The sequence below is a fragment of the Rhineura floridana genome, chromosome 6, assembly GCF_030035675.1.
Source record: "Rhineura floridana isolate rRhiFlo1 chromosome 6, rRhiFlo1.hap2, whole genome shotgun sequence".
Lineage (NCBI taxonomy): Eukaryota > Metazoa > Chordata > Lepidosauria > Squamata > Rhineuridae > Rhineura > Rhineura floridana.
In genome coordinates this window covers 83,497,727-83,516,428 of record NC_084485.1, presented here as the reverse complement: position 1 = coordinate 83,516,428, position 18,702 = coordinate 83,497,727, and the positions used below count along the sequence as shown (strand labels likewise).

General features: G+C 42.1%; 1 protein-coding gene across 11 annotated transcripts in view; it reads right to left on the bottom strand.

The window, feature by feature from the left end:
• ZSWIM5 (zinc finger SWIM-type containing 5) overlaps positions 1-18,702 on the bottom strand; it is a 170,125-nt gene that overhangs the window by 78,629 nt on the left and 72,794 nt on the right. The gene's annotated exons all lie outside the window — the stretch shown is intronic.

The window sequence follows — 18,702 nt, the reverse complement described above, 5'->3', positions numbered from 1 at the left end:
AGACTGTAGGGGCAGATGGTGGAAAATAGTTACTAGCACTGCTGGAATGGAGAATGACTTTGCATTCATTAAATTAGATGCTTAGGAGAGCAAGAGAAGGGACAAGATTTTATCACTACCAGGTCAGAAACTTTAGAATTATAGAGTTGCAAGGGGCCTATAAGGCCATCGAGTTCAACCCCCTGCTCAATGCAGGAATCTGAGTTAAAGCATTCCTGACAGATGGCTGCCCAGCTGCCTCTTGAATGCCTCCAGTGTCGGAAAGCTCACCACCACCCTAGGTAATTGGTAACAATGTATCGCTCTAACAGTTAGGATGTTTTTCCTGATGTTCATTTGAAATCTGGCTTCCATGTCCTGCACTCTGGGACAATCAAGAAGAAATCCTGGCCCTCCTCTGTGTGGCAACCTTTCAAGTACTTGAAGAGTGCTATCATATCTCCCCTCAGTCTTCTCAAGGCTAAACATGCCCAGTTCTTTCAGTCTCTCCTCATAGGGCTTTGTTTCTAGTCTTCTGATCATCTTCGTTGCCCTCCTCTGAACCTGTTCCAGTTTGTCTGCATCCTTCTTAAAGTGTGGTGTACAGAACTGAATGCAGTACTCAAGATGAGGCCTAACCAATGCCCAATGGTGGGGAACCAATACTTCACGTGATTTGGAAACTATACTTTTGTTAATGCAGCCTAAAAGAGCATTTGCCTTTTTGCAGCCACATCACACTGTTGGCTCATATTTGTATCTTTGCTAGGCATTACACACACACAAACACACTCAGTTCTTTTTGATGATGGCATTCACCTCTTTTTTGGCTGCCCATGGCAACCACTGGTTGCTGATACTCACAGCCCTTTTATCAAGGTATGATCAACGGCACCTCATTTTTTTTTACCAAAAAACCCACCATAAATACATATTTCTGTTTGTTGAGGTGAATCAATGAGCCAAGAAGCCTATTGTGCAATGTGAGTCTCTGTACGCTATTTTTATATGGACTGAACACAGGCCACTAACTACTGAGAAGGAGTCATTCAACAAATGCCATTGAGAACATGGAAATCAGATAGTACAAGCTTCCCATGTACATTATGTGTTGCCCATTTATAATGGTGGACTAGTTTCTGCTGTTGGCTTGGTATGGATCTTAATACTGACCTTAATTTGTTATGTTGTGTTATATCGTTTTAAGAGTAAGTTTTATATGTGTAAACTGCCCGGAGGTTTTTTAATGGGGTGACAATCCCAAACAGTACAAAAATAAATTGCATTTTAAAAAGAGTCAGGAATAAAGGCTCCAAATCAAAATGCTAAACATGAAAAACACTCACATCGCTCAACACCAAGGGCCATCTCTGAATCTAACAGCCCAAAAGGTATTTACAGTAATACATAATGAACATGTTTTTCCTAAACTTTCAGTGAAAACAGTGGGTCATTGTTATGCCACAGCTAAGGAAAATAGATCAGAAAGAGGAAAGCTGTGGCCCTGCAGATGTTGTTGGACACCTGGAGGGCCAGAGGCTCCCCGTTTTGTGCTTTTAAAAAGTCCTTGCTTCAGGGCAGGTGAGAAAAATCCCTCCTTGCAAAATTAGAAATTGCCCATCATTGGAATATTAGACAGGTGATGGGCTAAAGTGTGGAATTTGGCACGTCTAGAAAAGTTGACCCAGCAGCATCAACTGTGTAGAGGAGTAATCCAATCTGATACTTTTTATAGACACCTAGTTTTGATGTTTGCTAATTGGCAAGAGTTCAATGATAGATCTTCTGATAGTCATTTATCATATTGCTGTGGTCTCATTCAAAGATGGAGAACTGGACTCAGCTGATGGTCAGGAAGCACCCAAAGATAGAGAAATGACTTCATGCATTTCAACTCCTGCTCTAGGTGTCCCCTCCTCCTCCTTCTCCTAACTTTGTGTACCACCAAAATGTTAAATTTTTGTTTTGCTATGATTGTGTGTTCTTCATTTGCCACCCTGGGCTCCTGCTGGGAGGAAGGGCAGGATATAAATCAAATAATAAATACATAAATAAATTTGTCATTTTGAAAACTTTCAGTTAGACAACCCCCTTGGTACCTGCCAAGGTCCCATGTCCCTCTCAAATTTTAATTGAGTTTTTTTGTTTGTCTGGGGGCTTGCCTGCTTTTTTTTGGTCTGTTTTATTTTTTTCTGTTTTATTTAATTGTATTTATTTATTTTATTATATCCCGCCCTTCCTCCCAGCAGGGTGTGTGTGTGTTGCCCATTGGGGAGTTCTGAACATTATCAGTTTTATGAAACAGTTATTTTGTGATGACCATGAGAGGTTATTACGATTTCCAAATGTGATCCTGGACCCAAAAAGGTTGGTGGCTTCTGCTTTAGAGCATCTGGTTTGTCCAGAAGTCCTGATACTGCTAACGGCACACAATCAAAATTAGACAAATATAAAAACCAAGCAGCTTAAGAAACATTGATCAAAATGTAAAATGTCTTCTGATTTGCCTTTTGTTTCTAAGATGGTTATTCAGCCTCCAAGTTCTCAAGAGGGACAATATTAACAAGTTATGAAACCAGGGATGTTGCTTCATCATCCAAAGGTGAGATTCTCCACCATACCACATCACTCCCTCAGGATGAACTGCTATGAAAACTTCCCATCTTAAAAGGAAGACAGGCCTCCTCCTAATAACTGCTTGCAAGAAAATGTTTCATCGTTCTTGTCACACAATGCAGATTCAGCTGTTGTGTCCATGACAGATTTTGTCCAGCTGCAGCATGCCACGTGTATTTTATTAATTAAAACTGCAAAGAAGAGACTTTGCTGCACACTGAACACAGTAAAGTACATTTTATCAAAATTTCTTCTACCCTCTGCCAACAGTGACTTGCAACACAGCAATTAGAGCATACTGGTTCTTCATTGGCATATTCTCAAAGCAGCATCCAAAGCCATTTCTCATTACTCTACTTAAAGTAAGAGGAAAATGAAGACCTCAGGACAGATGTGTACTAGTATTAAACAACAAACCTCCATCTAGGGCACGAGTGGAGAACCTGTGGCCAGTGGGTTGGATGCAACACACAGGGCCTCCTGAACCAATCTGGCACGCTGGCCTCTTGCCAAGTGCTTTCCAATCAGCTGAGCAGCAGCAGGGGGTGTGGAGGGAAGGTTTATATTTCCCCATGACCTCTCCCCGCTACTGCTCAGCTGACTGGAGATTATAGCTCATCAGCAGGTAAAAGGGAGCATGGCTGAATCCTGCTGCAAATTATCCATGGAGGAAGAGATCACTGTCTTCTCCACAGGTAGTTTGTTGCATTTCTGTGTTGAGTGGTGAAAAAGGAAGAAGGGGAGGGAGGCAAGAGATGCAATGGCACTGTTTGTTCTCTTACATGTTTGGGTTTTACATCTATTTACAAAACATTATCTCACTTTTAAACCAATTTTCAGAGCATATATAAATAATGGTAAACTGATAAATGATAAAACAAAAACACAGAAGTAACAAAGTCCATAGAACAGCAGTTAAAATAATATAAACACCTGGACATAAAGAAAATGTTTATCAGAATTTCTTCTACCACCTAAATCTTAGCAAACTAGGTGCCAGTCATGTAGCCTTGGTGAGAGCATTCCAAAATCAGGGTGACAGCTGAAAAGCCCCTTTCTCCCCTCATCACCCACTCGACCCCAGATAGCAGAGGCGCATAGAGAAAGACTTCATGCAGATCTTAACACATGGGCAAATTCATGCGGGAGGAGGCAGTCCTTTGGGTGTTTAACTCCATTTAGGGCAGCATTCCCCAACCTGGTGCCTTCCACATATTTAGCACTACAACTCCCATTAACCCGCCGGCACAGCTGTGTTGGCTGGGACTGATGGGTGTTGTAGTCCAAAAAAATCTGAAGGGCACCAGGTTGAGGAACACTAATTCTGTTTTAATAGTTAAAACTAACATTCCAAACTGTACCCAGAAACGAATACCAAATCAGTGGAGTTCTTTCAGTATGGATGAAATAATTCCACCTGACCAGTTCTGGTAAGGACATGCGCTGGTGGAATTTGTACTACATTCAGAATAATTTTCAGAGTCATTGCCCATGTATAACCCATTAAAGTAGTGTAACTTGGATGTTACCAGGATCTGAATAATCATGGTAAGACTCTTGGTCCTACAGGAGCAACAACTGGTACATCAGTCTAAACTGGTGAAAGGTGAATTATACTCACGGGCATCTAAAATTAAATCTAACATCACCTCCAAGCTGTACACTTGATCCGATAGGGGGAGTGCAACTTGTCTAGAACAAGTTAAACACTTCCAGGTGAACTATCTGTCAATATTATCTCCATCATATCCGGAATGAGTTTGTTTGTATTTTATTTAATTTTATTTATTTATTTATTTATTGCATTTGTATACTGCCCCATAGCCAAAGCTCTCTGGGCGGTTTACAACAATTAAAAACATTAAAAACAAATATACAAATTTAAAAACACATCTTTTAAAAACAATTTAAAGAACCCTCAACCAGTTCATTACATACCCTAGACATGTATTTAGCATAGCACTAGATCGGGCTGAGGAAGCTCTGGCCTTCCAGAAGTTGGACTCCAAAATCCACCAGCCCCAGCCAGCATGGGATGATGGGAGGTGGAGTCCAATAACATCTGAAAGGCTGCAGGTTCCCCATTCCTGCGTTTGATGAAGAAGAGAAGTAGAACTGGATGCCATCAGCTTTCATGATGCTTTTCACCAGTTTAAGAACATAAGAACATAAGAAGAGCCTGCTGGATCAGGCCAGTGGCCCATCTAGTCCAGCATCCTGTTCTCACAGTGGCCAACCAGGTGCCTGGGGGAAGCCCGCAAGCAGGACCCGAGTGCAAGAACACTCTCCCCTCCTGAGGCTTCCGGCAACTGGTTTTCAGAAGCATGCTGCCTCTGACTAGGGTGGCACAGCACAGCCATCATGGCTAGTAGCCATTGATAGCCCTGTCCTCCATGAATTTGTCTAATCTTTTAAAGCCATCCAAGCTGGTGGCCATTACTGCATCTTGTGGGAGCAAATTCCATAGTTTAACTATGCGCTGAGTAAAGAAGTACTTCCTTTTGTCTGTCCTGAATCTTCCAACATTCAGCTTCTTTGAATGTCCACGAGTTCTAGTATTATGAGAGAGGGAGAAGAACTTTTCTCTATCCACTTTCTCAATGCCATGCATAATTTTATACACTTCTATCATGTCTCCTCTGACCCGCCTTTTCTCTAAACTAAAAAGCCCCAAATGCTGCATCCTTTCCTCGTAAGGGAGTCGCTCCATCCCCTTGATCATTCTGGTTGCCCTCTTCTGAACCTTTTCCAACTCTATAATATCCTTTTTGAGATGAGGCGACCAGAACTGTACACAGTATTCCAAATGCGGCCGCACCATAGATTTATACAACGGCATTATGATATCGGCTGTTTTATTTTCAATACCTTTCCTAATTATCGCTAGCATGGAATTTGCCTTTTTCACAGCTGCCGCACACTGGGTCGACATTTTCATCGTGCTGTCCACTACAACCCCGAGGTCTCTCTCCTGGTCGGTCACTGCCAGTTCAGACCCCATGAGTGTATATGTGAAATTCAGATTTTTTGCTCCAATATGCATAATTTTACACTTGTTTATATTGAATTGCATTTGCCATTTTTCCGCCCATTCACTCAGTTTGGAGAGGTCTTTTTGGAGCTCTTCGCAATCCCTTTTTGTTTTAACAACCCTGAACAATTTAGTGTCGTCAGCAAACTTGGCCACTTCACTGCTCACTCCTAATTCTTGGTCATTAATGAACAAGTTGAAAAGTACAGGTCCCAATACCGATCCTTGAGGGACTCCACTTTCTACAGCCCTCCATTGGGAGAACTGTCCGTTTATTCCTACTCTCTGCTTTCTGCTTCTTAACCAATTCCTTATCCACAAGAGGACTTCTCCTCTTATTCCATGACTGCTAAGCTTCCTCAGAAGCCTTTGGTGAGGTACCTTGTCAAACGCTTTTTGAAAGTCTAAGTACACTATGTCCACTGGATCACCTCTATCTATATGCTTGTTGACACTCTCAAAGAATTCTAATAGGTTACTGAGACAGGACTTTCCCTTGCAGAAGCCATGCTGGCTCTGCTTCAGCAAGGCTTGTTCTTCTATGTGCTTAGTTAATCTAGCTTTAATTATACTTTCTACCAGTTTTCCAGGGACAGAAGTTAAGCTAACTGGCCTGTAATTTCCAGGATCCCCTCTGGATCCCTTTTTGAAGATTGGCGTTACATTTGCCACTTTCCAGTCCTCAGGCACGGAGGAGGACCCGAGGGACAAGTTACATATTTTAGTTAGCAGATCAGCAATTTCACATTTGAGTTCTTTGAGAACTCTCGGGTGCATGCCATCCGGGCCCGGTGATTTGTCAGTTTTTATATTGTCCATTAAGCTTAGAACTTCCTCTCTCGTTATCACTATTTGTCTTAGTTCCTCAGAATCCCTTCCTGCAAATGTTAGTTCAGGTTCAGGGATCTGCCCTATATCTTCCACTGTGAAGACAGATGCAAAGAATTCATTTAGCTTCTCTGCAATCTCCTTATCGTTCTTTAGTACACCTTTGACTCCCTTATCATCCAAGGGTCCAATTGTCTCCCTAGATGGTCTCCTGCTTTGAATGTATTTATAGAATTTTTTGTTGTTGGTTTTTATGTTCTTAGCAATGTGCTCCTCAAATTCTTTTTTAGCATCCCTTATTGTCTTCTTGCATTTCTTTTGCCAGAGTTTGTGTTCTTTTTTATTTTCTTCATTCGGACAAGACTTCCATTTTCTGAAGGAAGACTTTTTGCCTCTAAGAGCTTCCTTGACTTTGCTCGTTAACCATGCTGGCATCTTCTTGGCCCTGGCGGTACCTTTTCTGATCTGCGGTATGCACTCCAGTTGAGCTTCTAATATAGTGTTTTTAAACAACTTCCAAGCATTTTCGAGTGATGTGACCCTCTGGACTTTGTTTTTCAGCTTTCTTTTTACCAATCCCCTCATTTTTGTGAAGTTTCCTCTTTTGAAGTCAAATGTGACCGTGTTGGATTTTCTTGGCAATTGGCCAGTTACATGTATGTTTAATTTAATAGCACTGTGGTCACTGCTCCCAATCGGTTCAACAACACTTACATCTCGCACCAGGTCCCGGTCCCCACTGAGGATTAAGTCCAGGGTTGCCGTCCCTCTGGTCGGTTCCATGACCAACTGGTCTAGGGAATAGTCATTTAGAATATCTAGAAACTTTGCTTCTTTGTCATGACTGGAACACATATGCAGCCAGTCTATGTCCGGGTAGTTGAAGTCACCCATTACTACCACATTTCCTAGTTTGGATGCTTCCTCAATTTCATATCTCATCTCAAGGTCTCCCTGAGCATTTTGATCAGGGGGACGATAGATCGTTCCCAGTATTAAGTCCCTCCTGGGGCACGGTATCACCACCCACAACGATTCTGTGGAGGAGTCTGCCTCTTTTGGGGTTTCGAGCTTGCTGGATTCAATGCCTTTTCACGTATAGAGCGACTCCGCCACCAATACGTCCTTCCCTGTCCTTCCGATATAGTTTATATCCAGGGATAACCGTATCCCACTGGTTTTCTCCATTCCACCAGGTCTCGGTTATGCTCACTATATCAATGCTCTTCTCTAAGACCAAGCACTCCAGTTCTCCCATCTTGGTTCGGAGGCTCCTAGCATTAGCGTACAGGCACTTGTAAGCAGTGTCTCTCTTCAAGTGTCTTTGGCACTTGTGGTTAGGCCTGTGGTAATTTTGCTCTTCTGAATTTATATCCTGTGCCCCTGCTCTCACAATTCCTACTTCTAGGCCTACCCCTTTTAAAATTTCATCATTTCTTTGGTTTTTATCCCAGGGGGGAGGTTTATTCCGAACCGGACCTTTCTCAGCTCCTGTCGGGTTTCCCCCCTCAGTCAGTTTAAAAGCTGCTCTGCCACCTTTTTAATTTTAAGTGCCAGCAGTCTGGTTCCATTCTGGTTCAAGTGGAGCCCGTCCCTTTTATACAGGCCCGGCTTGTCCCAAAATGTTCCCCAGTGCCTAACAAATCCAAACCCTTCCACCCGACACCATCGTCTCATCCACGCATTGAGACTGCGAAGCTGGGCCTGTCTGGCTGGTCCTGCGCGTGGAACTGGTAGCATTTCAGAGAAAGCCACCTTGGAGGTCCTGGCTTTCAGCATCCTACCTAGCAACCTAAATTTTGCTTCCAGGACCTCATGGCTGCATTTCCCCATGTCGTTGGTGCCAACGTGCACCACGACCACTGACTCCTTCCCAGCACTGTCTACCAAACTATCTAAACGACGGGCGATATCCGCAACCTTCGCACCAGGGAGGCAAAACACCTTGCGGTCTACACGCCCATCACACACCCCACTGTCTATGTTCCTAATGATCGAATCACCCACTACAAGGATCCCTCCACCCCCTGGAGATATATCCTCGGCACGAGAGGATAGCTGCTCATCCCCCAAGGAATGGGTCCCTTCTAAGGGATCGTTTCCCTCTTCCTCAGCTGGATGCTCTCCTTCCCCGAGACCATCGTTCTCCATGATAGCAGGAGAGCTATCATCGTTGGAGTGGGACACAGCTATAACGTCCCTGAAGGCCTCCTCCACACACCTCTCTGCCTCTCTCAGCTTTTCCAGGTCCGCCACCTTGGCCTCAAAGAAATGAAGTCGTTCCCGGAGAGCCAGGAGCTCATTGCACCGAGAGCACACCCACGACTTCTGTCCAACAGGCAGATAGTCGTACATGCTGCAGGCGGCGCAAAACACTGGAAAGCCCCCACACCCCTGCTGGCTTCTTACCTGCATAGTTTTGTTTAAGGTTTATTATGTCAATGGGTTGGAGACTGCGGTTTAGTTGAGGTCAGGGAACAGACGGGCAGAGTAGGGGGCCCTGGCCTCCTCGCCCTGCTGCCGAACTCGCTCTGCTGCTTAACTCGCCTTGACGCTTCGTCAGCTGGGGCTCCCTCTAGCTCGTGGAGCAGGCTCCCTCGCTAGGGTGCTCTGACTTTATATGTGTGGCTGGTTCCTCCCAGCTACTGCTGCCAGCCAATGATGTGTTACTTGAGGCTGATGGCTATCAGCTGGGGCTTAACTCTTTAGTATTCTCTCAGGCTTCCTTCCTTCCTGAGCTAGAGGCGGGGCTGTATAAGCTTTTGGCTGCTTTTTAATCTAATCAAGGGGCTGCGCCTTCCAGGCAAGTCTTTTGTGTTTGTTGTTTTCCCACCTAGAACAGCCTGACCTTTCTTTAACCTAGGGAAACAGAGCTTGTGGTTGTGTTTCAGGAAGGCTGAAGCTGCCCTTTTTAGCAAGGACTGAGCTGACTCTCTCCCTGTATGTGTCGGTGGAGTTTCCTTTTCCCCCTTCTCTCCGACTGGAATTTAGCCTTGTTTACAGTGTCCCCTGAAGCTTTCCTGCTAGGGTGGTGTTGAAAACTAGCTTTCTATGGGCTTCCTTCTCCTAGGATCTGTCTCCTCAGATATAGGTTCTTTCAGGATTTGGCTCCTAGCTCAGGGTGACCTTGGGCTGCCCTTATTACTTATTGCTCTGAGCTGTTTTACTTCAATTTAATAATGGAATAAATGGGAGCTACTTACCCTCTTTTCGCTCTGCTGCTTAACTCGCCTTGACGCTTTGTCAGCTGGGGCCTTGACGCTTTGTCAGCTGGGGCTCCCTCTAGCTCGTGGAGTTTACCCAGAACAGGTATCAATTTAACTGGCCTGTATTTTCTGGCTCTCCCTGGGTCACTTTAGAAATTGGCATTATATTGGCTATTTTCCAATCCTCTGGCAAGATGGCTGATTTTAGTGACGGAGTTCTTTCAAGATCAACAATTTCATAGTTGAGCTATTTATTTATTTATATTCTTCCCAGTAGGAGCCCAGCACAGCTTTAAAAATTCTCGGATACATATCATCCAGATTCAGAGCCTTATTACATTTTAATTTATTTATAAGCACAAAACTTTCTCATGTCTATCCAACTCAGTTCTTCAGATGCATTCCCTGAAAAGAACAATTTGAGCATGAGTATCTGTCCAACATTTGTGTAGTGAAGACAGAAACAAAGAGTTCATTCAGCTTCTTTGCAATCTCCCTTTCCTCCTTTAGCAGTCCTTTTCACTCCTTTGTTGACTAATGGCGCAATTGCCCCCCTGGCAGATTTTCTGTTTCTGGCGCATTAAATAGATTTTTTAAAATTGTTAATGCTTTTAGCAATATGCGTCTCAATTTTATTTATTTATCTATTTATTTATTTGTCAATCCACATTATTTGTTAATCTACATTTGCCTTGCCAGAGTTTGTGCTCCTTTTCGTTCTTCTCATTTGCACAAGACATGCATTTCAAAAAGAAGAAGAAACCACCAATAGCTTCTTTGACTCATTAACTATACAAACATTGTGGTGGACTTGTTGGTACTTATTCTAATTTGTGGTATAAATTCTAGTGCAAAGTCAGGCAGAAAGGAAGGATTCAGCTACAGAGCTGGTATTGCAGGAGATGGGGGAAGCTGTAACAGGAAAGTGCATGGGGATACACAGAGCTAACTAGCACATTCATAGGGTGGTATCTATCTAAACAGATCTCCTAGCACAAGGACTTTTGCTTGCACAAAGGAACTTCCCTTTCCTCTCTTCTCTCTGGTTGCCTCCAATGCCCCCTAAATCTGTTCTGGGGGTTTCCCCAACCCTCTGCAGCAGATTTGGGGAGGGTGCCCCTAACCCTAAACCCTTGCACTAGGAGATAAGAACTTAAAAAGAGCCTACTAGAACAGGCCAATGGCCCACCTAGTCCAGCATGCTGTTCTCACAGTAGCCAACCAGATGTCTATGGGAATCCCGCAAGCAGGACCTGAGCACAAGAGCACTCTCCCCTTCTGCGGTTTCCAGCAACTGGTATTCAGAAGCTTACCACCCTAAGACTCCACACAGACCAATCAGATATAGATACACCTAAACAGTTAGCAGTAACAGAGAGCATTCTTTTCTCTGGGATACCCAGTCAAACATCCATTTAAAAAGAAGCTACTCACATACTAAATTTTATCACACTAGCAAAATGGAGGCTGACACAGCAATCCTATACATCACTGGTAGTCAAAGTGGTGCCCTCCAGATATTGCAGACTACAATTCACATAATCTCTGACCATTGGCCATTCTGGCTGAGCCTGACAGGAGTTGTGGTCCACAACATCTGGAGAGCACTATCTTGACTACCCCCACCATACAGGTTTATTCAGAAATAAGTCACACTGTATTAAAATTGGGATTAATCCCAGGTAAGGTGTGTGTAGGATTGTTGCCTAAGGCTACAAACCTACACACACTTAATTCAGAAATAAGCATCACTGAGCATAGTGGTACTTACTTCTGAGTAAACATGCCTAGGGCTATGCTGTTAAGTGCTGCAATTGTGGAGAGTTTCTTCAAAGTTTCTCCTAGCTGGAGCAGAATCCCTGTAGGGAGTTAAAGCTCTGAAACAGTTTTACATCACAGTTCTCTAACAAATGATATCCAAAAGAAGCAAAAGCATTGAGCGACTGGGGATACACAATTCAACGACAGGGAGATATACTCTATGTTAAAGCAACTGTCTGTTTTATTAAAAACCACCAAGAAGACTTCTATCATTATTTTGGTAGAAAAGAGTCTGAATGCAGTTTTCTGATAAAGGTTCTGGAAACAAAGGCGGTGTTTGACAGAGTTTCTATAGATCACAAGTGAGAGAATGCTATTGGGCTCATGTTCTGCTTGAGGTTTCCACAGGGATCTGACTGACCACCGCTGGAACAGAATGCTGGACCAGATGAACCATTGGTCTGATTCAGCAAGGCTCTTCTTTTGAACAGCTCTGCATGGCTGCTTGCCTTCCCTCCATCTCCAAGTTCCTAGTTCCCGTCACCCTGTTGCCTTACGATCTCATCCTCTACCTCATTCCAAACCATGCCTTCAAATTTAATTCTTAAAAAAATATTCTGAGTTCTATTAAAATCCAAAATGATTTTATTAAGATAAAATTGACATGCACACAATTTCATCTAGGCACTGATTTTTTAAAAATGTACTTCATTTTTCTACCCAGACTAAAGGGTGTGGTCATGTCTGGCACTCCTGATGTAAATGAAGACTCATGAGCTTGGTGGGGAAGAAGCTTCTGTCACCTTCTTCAGAGTATTTATTACTTGGATACATGGAGTGCTGCACACTATGACACACTATTTATTTATAAAGCACTTGGTAGAGATACTGTCCATGGCCATCTATACAACCTTGTCCTCTGTTACAGGAAAGAATTATGTCAGCACTCTGTAGACAACCATAGTTTGCCATTCTATGGTGATATGTACTACTAACAGGATAACTTCAACAGTGCATTCCTCATTCCTACAGAGAAATGGTAGTAGTTGCTGGGTCAATGCAGTGTGGCATAGTGAACATCCTCCCTGAAGCAAACTGGAGGGATTGTCTGCCATTGGAAGAAGCAGTGTATGTCAGCAGGAAATGTTGAGTACCAGGGATTAGCAACCTGGATGTAGTTGAAACCAAGAGAGAAAACATTGTAATGCTATTATGCAAATGCAGGTATGTGTGAACTACACCAGTTGCAGAGGCCATAACTCTGAAAGGGATGTCACCATGCCTGAGAAACAATGACAGAGGCTTGGTCTGAGACATCAAAGGGAATATATGTTACCTGGGCAAAAAAGAAATGAGTGCCCTAAAATAAGCTGTTTCCTTGCTCAGATGGAGGAAACAGCACACCTTCTTCCCTGGCTGAAAAGCAGAAAATTACAAAGATGTTCTGTGTAGATGCAAAACTAAGTTCTGCGCCTGCACAGACACTGTGAAGTATAGTGTAAAGAGAGGTGCAGCTGAGCACTGAGGATATTTACTGTTGGTGGGAAAACAAAAGAGAGGGAATACGGTGGTGAAAGGGGTCTAGAAAGAAGGCAAAATGAGCTATGACTAGGGTCTGAGAGAAAAGGAGGAAACATTAACAAAAACAGGAGCCCAAAGAGAATAGATGGGGACTGTATCCTATAGTGTGCAGACAGAAAAAGGGAGTTAAAATATTAAAAAAACACCCATTCTATTAAAATTGTAACAAAAATTATTTTCCATGGTCAATAGCATAATGCAGTTCTTAAGTAGATAGAAACCTTCAAGCTGGCCCTAAGAGTGATTTTTGAGAAACCAAGGGGGATACTATCTGTATCTCTTCCCTTGCCCTCTTGATTTTAGGATTTATAAGAGTCCATTTTCACACTTAGGACCCTGAATGAAGAACCCTTTAAAGAAAAACGTTACACTTCAAAAATGTTATACTGCGATGGTGAAGTTCTACAAATACATTTTCACAAACCGCTTAGAAAATGTTTCCATGTGTTGGCCTCTTTCATGCTGACAACTTGGTCTCTGACCACGAGAAAGAAGAGAACTTGTGAATTTAAATGGAAGTTATAGATTTACATAGAAGCTTCCATATGTAATTAGTTTAAGAAATAATTACTAAAAGATTCAAACATGTTTTTATGCCAGTTAAGACTTTTGAAAGATCTTTGACACACATAGATGATTAAAAATCTGCATTACTCAACAGATACGCTTTCCAGTTATTGATGTAAGAAATCAGAAGACAAGGACCCACAGTGCTAATACTTCTAATCTATGATATGCCTACTGATAAATCTTGGCTTCCCCTCATGGCCTCTCCCCTCTATGGCATCTCCAGGAGAAAATTGGTTGCATGTGTAATCTACTGCGTTTCAGCATCTCTTTGCCTGTAAACCTAATTCAGAACAGTGGTAAAAAACTTATAATGTAAGCAAGCATCAGTTATTTGGCTTACATAATGTACTGGACCAATGTCTGAAACTAATTGCTGTTATGGAAAAACTGCTAGCCTTGCAAGACAACTCAAGCTACCATCCCACCACCTTTCATTTCCATGAAGCATTAATCGGGCTCAGATGATTTATAGGTTATTAGGATTTTCTGATTAATTTTCCACGTCTCCCGATCTGTCTGCCTCAGGTAGATAAAGAGGGCAACGTGAAACTACTGAGATTTGTGAATAAGTATTAGGTGCCTTTTCCCAATTTGAATGTGGTCAAAGCAGGATGTGGCGGTGGGAGAAGTTACTTTTTACAGTCTTGTTTCATCAAGTTTCTTCTCCAATGACATTCAAATAGAATGCCAGAGATTATTAAAAATTTATCTATAAGGCAAGCTACCAATATTTTGAGGATGTTTGTTACAACAAGCTAAGTCTCATCTTAATCATCAAACAATTAGTGAAACAATAACCAACATTTAAGCTGCAGATACCATTAACAATTATATTTTGCCCTAGTAACATGGATTCAGAAGGAAAGCTTTTACAACCCCAAGTCATTGACCAGAAATACAGAATGAAAAAGGACTTTGCCTTTCTGATAGGGACTGCTAGTCAAGTGCTGTAACTGGAGTTAGTTAATAAAGCAGAGCTAGGCAACATGGTGCTTTCCAGATGTTGTGGACTATAAATCCCACCATCCCTTACCATTGGAAAGCTGGCTGGGGCTGATGGAAATTGTTGTTCAAAACATCCGGAGGGCACCATGCTCACTACCCTGTAGCAAAATTTGAAGTCGCTTATTCCAGGTTAATAATCAATGTTTCAGGCAGACAGAAAAACATGAATTAATAATACATAACCAAGAATGGTCTTTATGGACTGATAGATATATATATATATATAGATATATATAGATATAGATATAGATATATATAGATATATATATAGATAGATATATATATGAGACATTCAAGTGGCTCTCTGTCATTAAAGTGTGAGGCACCCTGTTAAACCATAAAAATGCTATGCAGGATGTGAAAGTCTATTTTTCCTCTCCCTCTCCACATTTCCAATCTATCAACCTTAAAGGTGCCATTCCCCCCAACCCAAATGAAAACATAAGGCAAAAACAACAGGCAGTTTGATACCCTCTGAGCCTGCAGAGGGAGAGGACTAGAGATGAAAGACTAAGGAAAGAAGAGTACATAAAGCATGCCAATGTGTCAGTACAACATCTTTACTGTTTACATGATGTCCATATTATGGCAGAAGCTTTAAATTACAATATCTACTATTTCTTCAGCATGAGTGAATTTATACGTGCCTTAACTCTTTTTAACCCAATGGTTTTTGAATCTTAGGATTTATATATGTGCATGTGGGTTTTATGTAAGAGGCAGCAAAGCCTTTGACACCAATTGACTGGAGTAGTGTGAACATTCCAACTGCTGAGGGAGCAATGCTGTCAGAGGATTTGCATGAGAGACAGGACTGAGCCAAGAAAGTATTGGGGAGAAGACAAAGCGGGTAAGATTAGGAGGAGCCAGCTGAACGCTCTGAGAGACTTCTAGGAAATCTTGCCAAGAGACAAGGTAGCTCATGGAAGGCAGACGAAGTAGACTGTGGGTCCAAAACAATGACCTGAGGAAAGTATGGGTAGTAGAGATATAGAGGTGAAGAAAATAGGACCAAGGCAAAAATGTACATGGGGCCTAACAATAAGAGGGCTAAGCACTATTTGGAGGAAGGAAGTGGCTGAAGGGCTGACAGCCAGGGATGCAAGGGACATAAGGTAGTTAGAACTAGAATCTAGACAAGGTTGCTCCTCCTTTGCCTGAAAACTGCATTGACAAGGTATTTTCAGTAGTGGCCATTGTGGTGGGGCAGAGCTGTGGAATCACCCTCCCAACACTGGTGTCACTACAGTTGACATGGATTCCATATGGTGAGGCAGAGTGGAGGCGAGGTCAGGGCAGCACAGATGCACTGGTGGAGCCAATACAGCTCTCCCACCAGTGTGTCTGCACAACTCAACCTCATTGTCATTGTGCCCTGCCCCAGCACCATCCAGGTAAACTTTAGCAACATAAGTGTCTCAAAGATGGCTCTGCCCCACCACACTGAACGCCACTGGGTATTTTCACAAGTGCTGAACTGGGCAAGTTCAGGGGAAACCAACAGGGGGAAATGCTACTTACAAGAACAACTAATGTTGAATTAATTTGGTGTAATCGCTACCCTTACTAATATCAATTAGAACCCCACATCATTCATAAGCATTAATTCAAATGCCAAAAACACGGAGGGCACAGCACGTTAGTTTATTCTTGTTTTTCCCCAGTTTGCTCTTTAGTTCTTCAGGTTTTGATTTGTTTTTAGTCTTGATGAATTTTGTTATGTCTATTTGTTGTATTTCTAAGTTTTTGTTCACATTTTTGTACAATGCCCTGGAATCCTTTGATGAAAAGTGGTTAACAAATATTTCAAATACATAAATTATTATTTATAGAACACCATTTATATGATTCTATTCTATGATCTATGTACATGACACTATACAAAGAAAAGTATGTCAGGTCCCTGCCCCAAGGGCCTTACAATCTAAAATAGACTCAGGGAAACAACAGAAGGAAAAGACTTCCAGAAAAAGTATAAATAAATGCTATATATGGTTACTCAAAAATAAGTCCATAGGATTGCACAGCATAGGATTGCAGCCTAAGAGTAGTTTTTAACACCAGTAATTATGACAACAAAAATACTTCATAAGAAAGATAGCACTATATCTATCACAAAGCACTGTGCAGAATGGAGGGGGGAAATAGAAAACAGGATAAGGCATACCCTGACTGAAGACCTTTCTTTTCTCAGCCTTCCTCAGCCTGCACTTTCCTTGTTAGGAACCAATATGATAGGTGATCTGAGGTAATGTCTAGAATAGTCTTCAAATTCTTTTAAAATGAAGGCAAGAAATCTCAGACAGACATATTTTGCCTGAACTCAGATTTCTCTCAGCATGTTCCATAACTCATATAGGTCTATAAGAGAAAAGTTATCTTAAGCCCAGCAAATAAGTGTTTAGGAGGAAGCATACCAAGTAAAGTGCTTTGTCAAAGTAGCATCACAAAGCATTAGCTTACTCTCACACTGTAGGGATGTTAACTATGGTGTTTTAAGGAAATATGGCAGCACACAGTTTTAGGAGATGGGTGAGAGACTTACCATTTCAACCACCAATTTCCAACTTCACAACTAAAAAAAAATCTAAAACATGAGAAGCTAGCTTTTGGAAAACCACACTATTAATGTTTACAGGTGACATCAGGCTTAGAATCTGTTTTCTATACATCCATCATGTATGTAACAGGTTGGGCAATTAGATATATTTAAGCATAGAGTATCCTAATTCAGTCCAGTGGGGATTTTGTTAATCTTGAGCCAATTTGCTGTTATTATTTGTATGCAGGCCTTTCTTGCCTTACTCTGCAACCTGGTTGACATAATACACATGCAGTGTCACCACTTAAACAAATGTTTGATAATGGATTAAAGAATAGGGCACCAACCTTGTTGGGCTCATGGGCACACATCTGCAAATGGAAGAAACTGCTGTGAGCACCACACACAAACTGCAACATATTCTATTGGCTACAAAAGAATGCTTCATTCAAGCCTACTGTACTTTCAGTGGGGGTGGGGAGGGGGTCCTGCAGGCAGCAGTGAAAGCCATTATGAGCACATGTGCAACCCTTAGACATCATGTTGGTAACCCTTGGATTAAAGGTGTTCCTAGCAGTAAATATTGCTTTACTGATGATATGCTACCCTATGGCAGTTGCAATGTTTTTCTCCATTACTATTGCTGATTAGGACATCTTCCCTATAATGGGAAATGTTTATCCAGCCTTCATTTTATCTCTATTTCATTATTCAATGCTATGTTAAAAGTCAATTGTTTTCAGCTGCCGCTGTAAGGATGCATTATCATCCACAACTGTTTTCTTGTGGCCAATACAAAGGAAACGTATCCAAGCCTTTTGCTGTAAAATGGGAAGCTCTATTTACTCTTCATACTCCAGCAACAAATAAAGAATACACACACACACCTCAGAAGGAAGAGTCTAAATGTCCTTCCACCACTGGGTGGGAGGAAGTTGTGCAAGCAATAGACATTTTCTCCTCCTACCAAGAAGTGAAGGGTTCTGAAACAAGATAATATTACAGCTCCCGCCTAGCAGGCTCAACACTAAGCTAACACAGGAAGCTGCATTATACTATTGTATACACCAGCCTTCCCCAACCATATGCCCTCCAGATGTTTTGGACTAAAGCTTCCATCAGCACTAGCCACCATGGCCAATGGTCAGGGATGTTAGAAGTTACAGTCCAAAACACCTGGGGGCAACAGGTTGAGTGAAGCAAGGCCTACACTGATTGACAATGGCTATTCTTGGTTCAGGAGCCTTTCCCAGCCCTAACTGGAAACATCAAGGATTAAACCTGAAACCTTCTGCATGCAAAGCATGTGCTATACCACTGGGCTATGACCCTTCCCCAAGGGCAAGTGAGAACTGAGTATCACAACCAGATCTGGCATTAAACCTAGCTAAATGAGAAGTTTCTAGTTGTCAGAGATGTTACACTTTTGTTTTACATTGTAAAATTTACTATCTAAAACACTAGCTTTACACTTCGAACCCATAAAATCAGCCCAGAAGACAACTCATCACTGGCAATTTGCAAAATCTGAATGTTAGAAAAGGGGCAATCATTCCCAGAAAGGCCACTGTAAAAGGATTGTT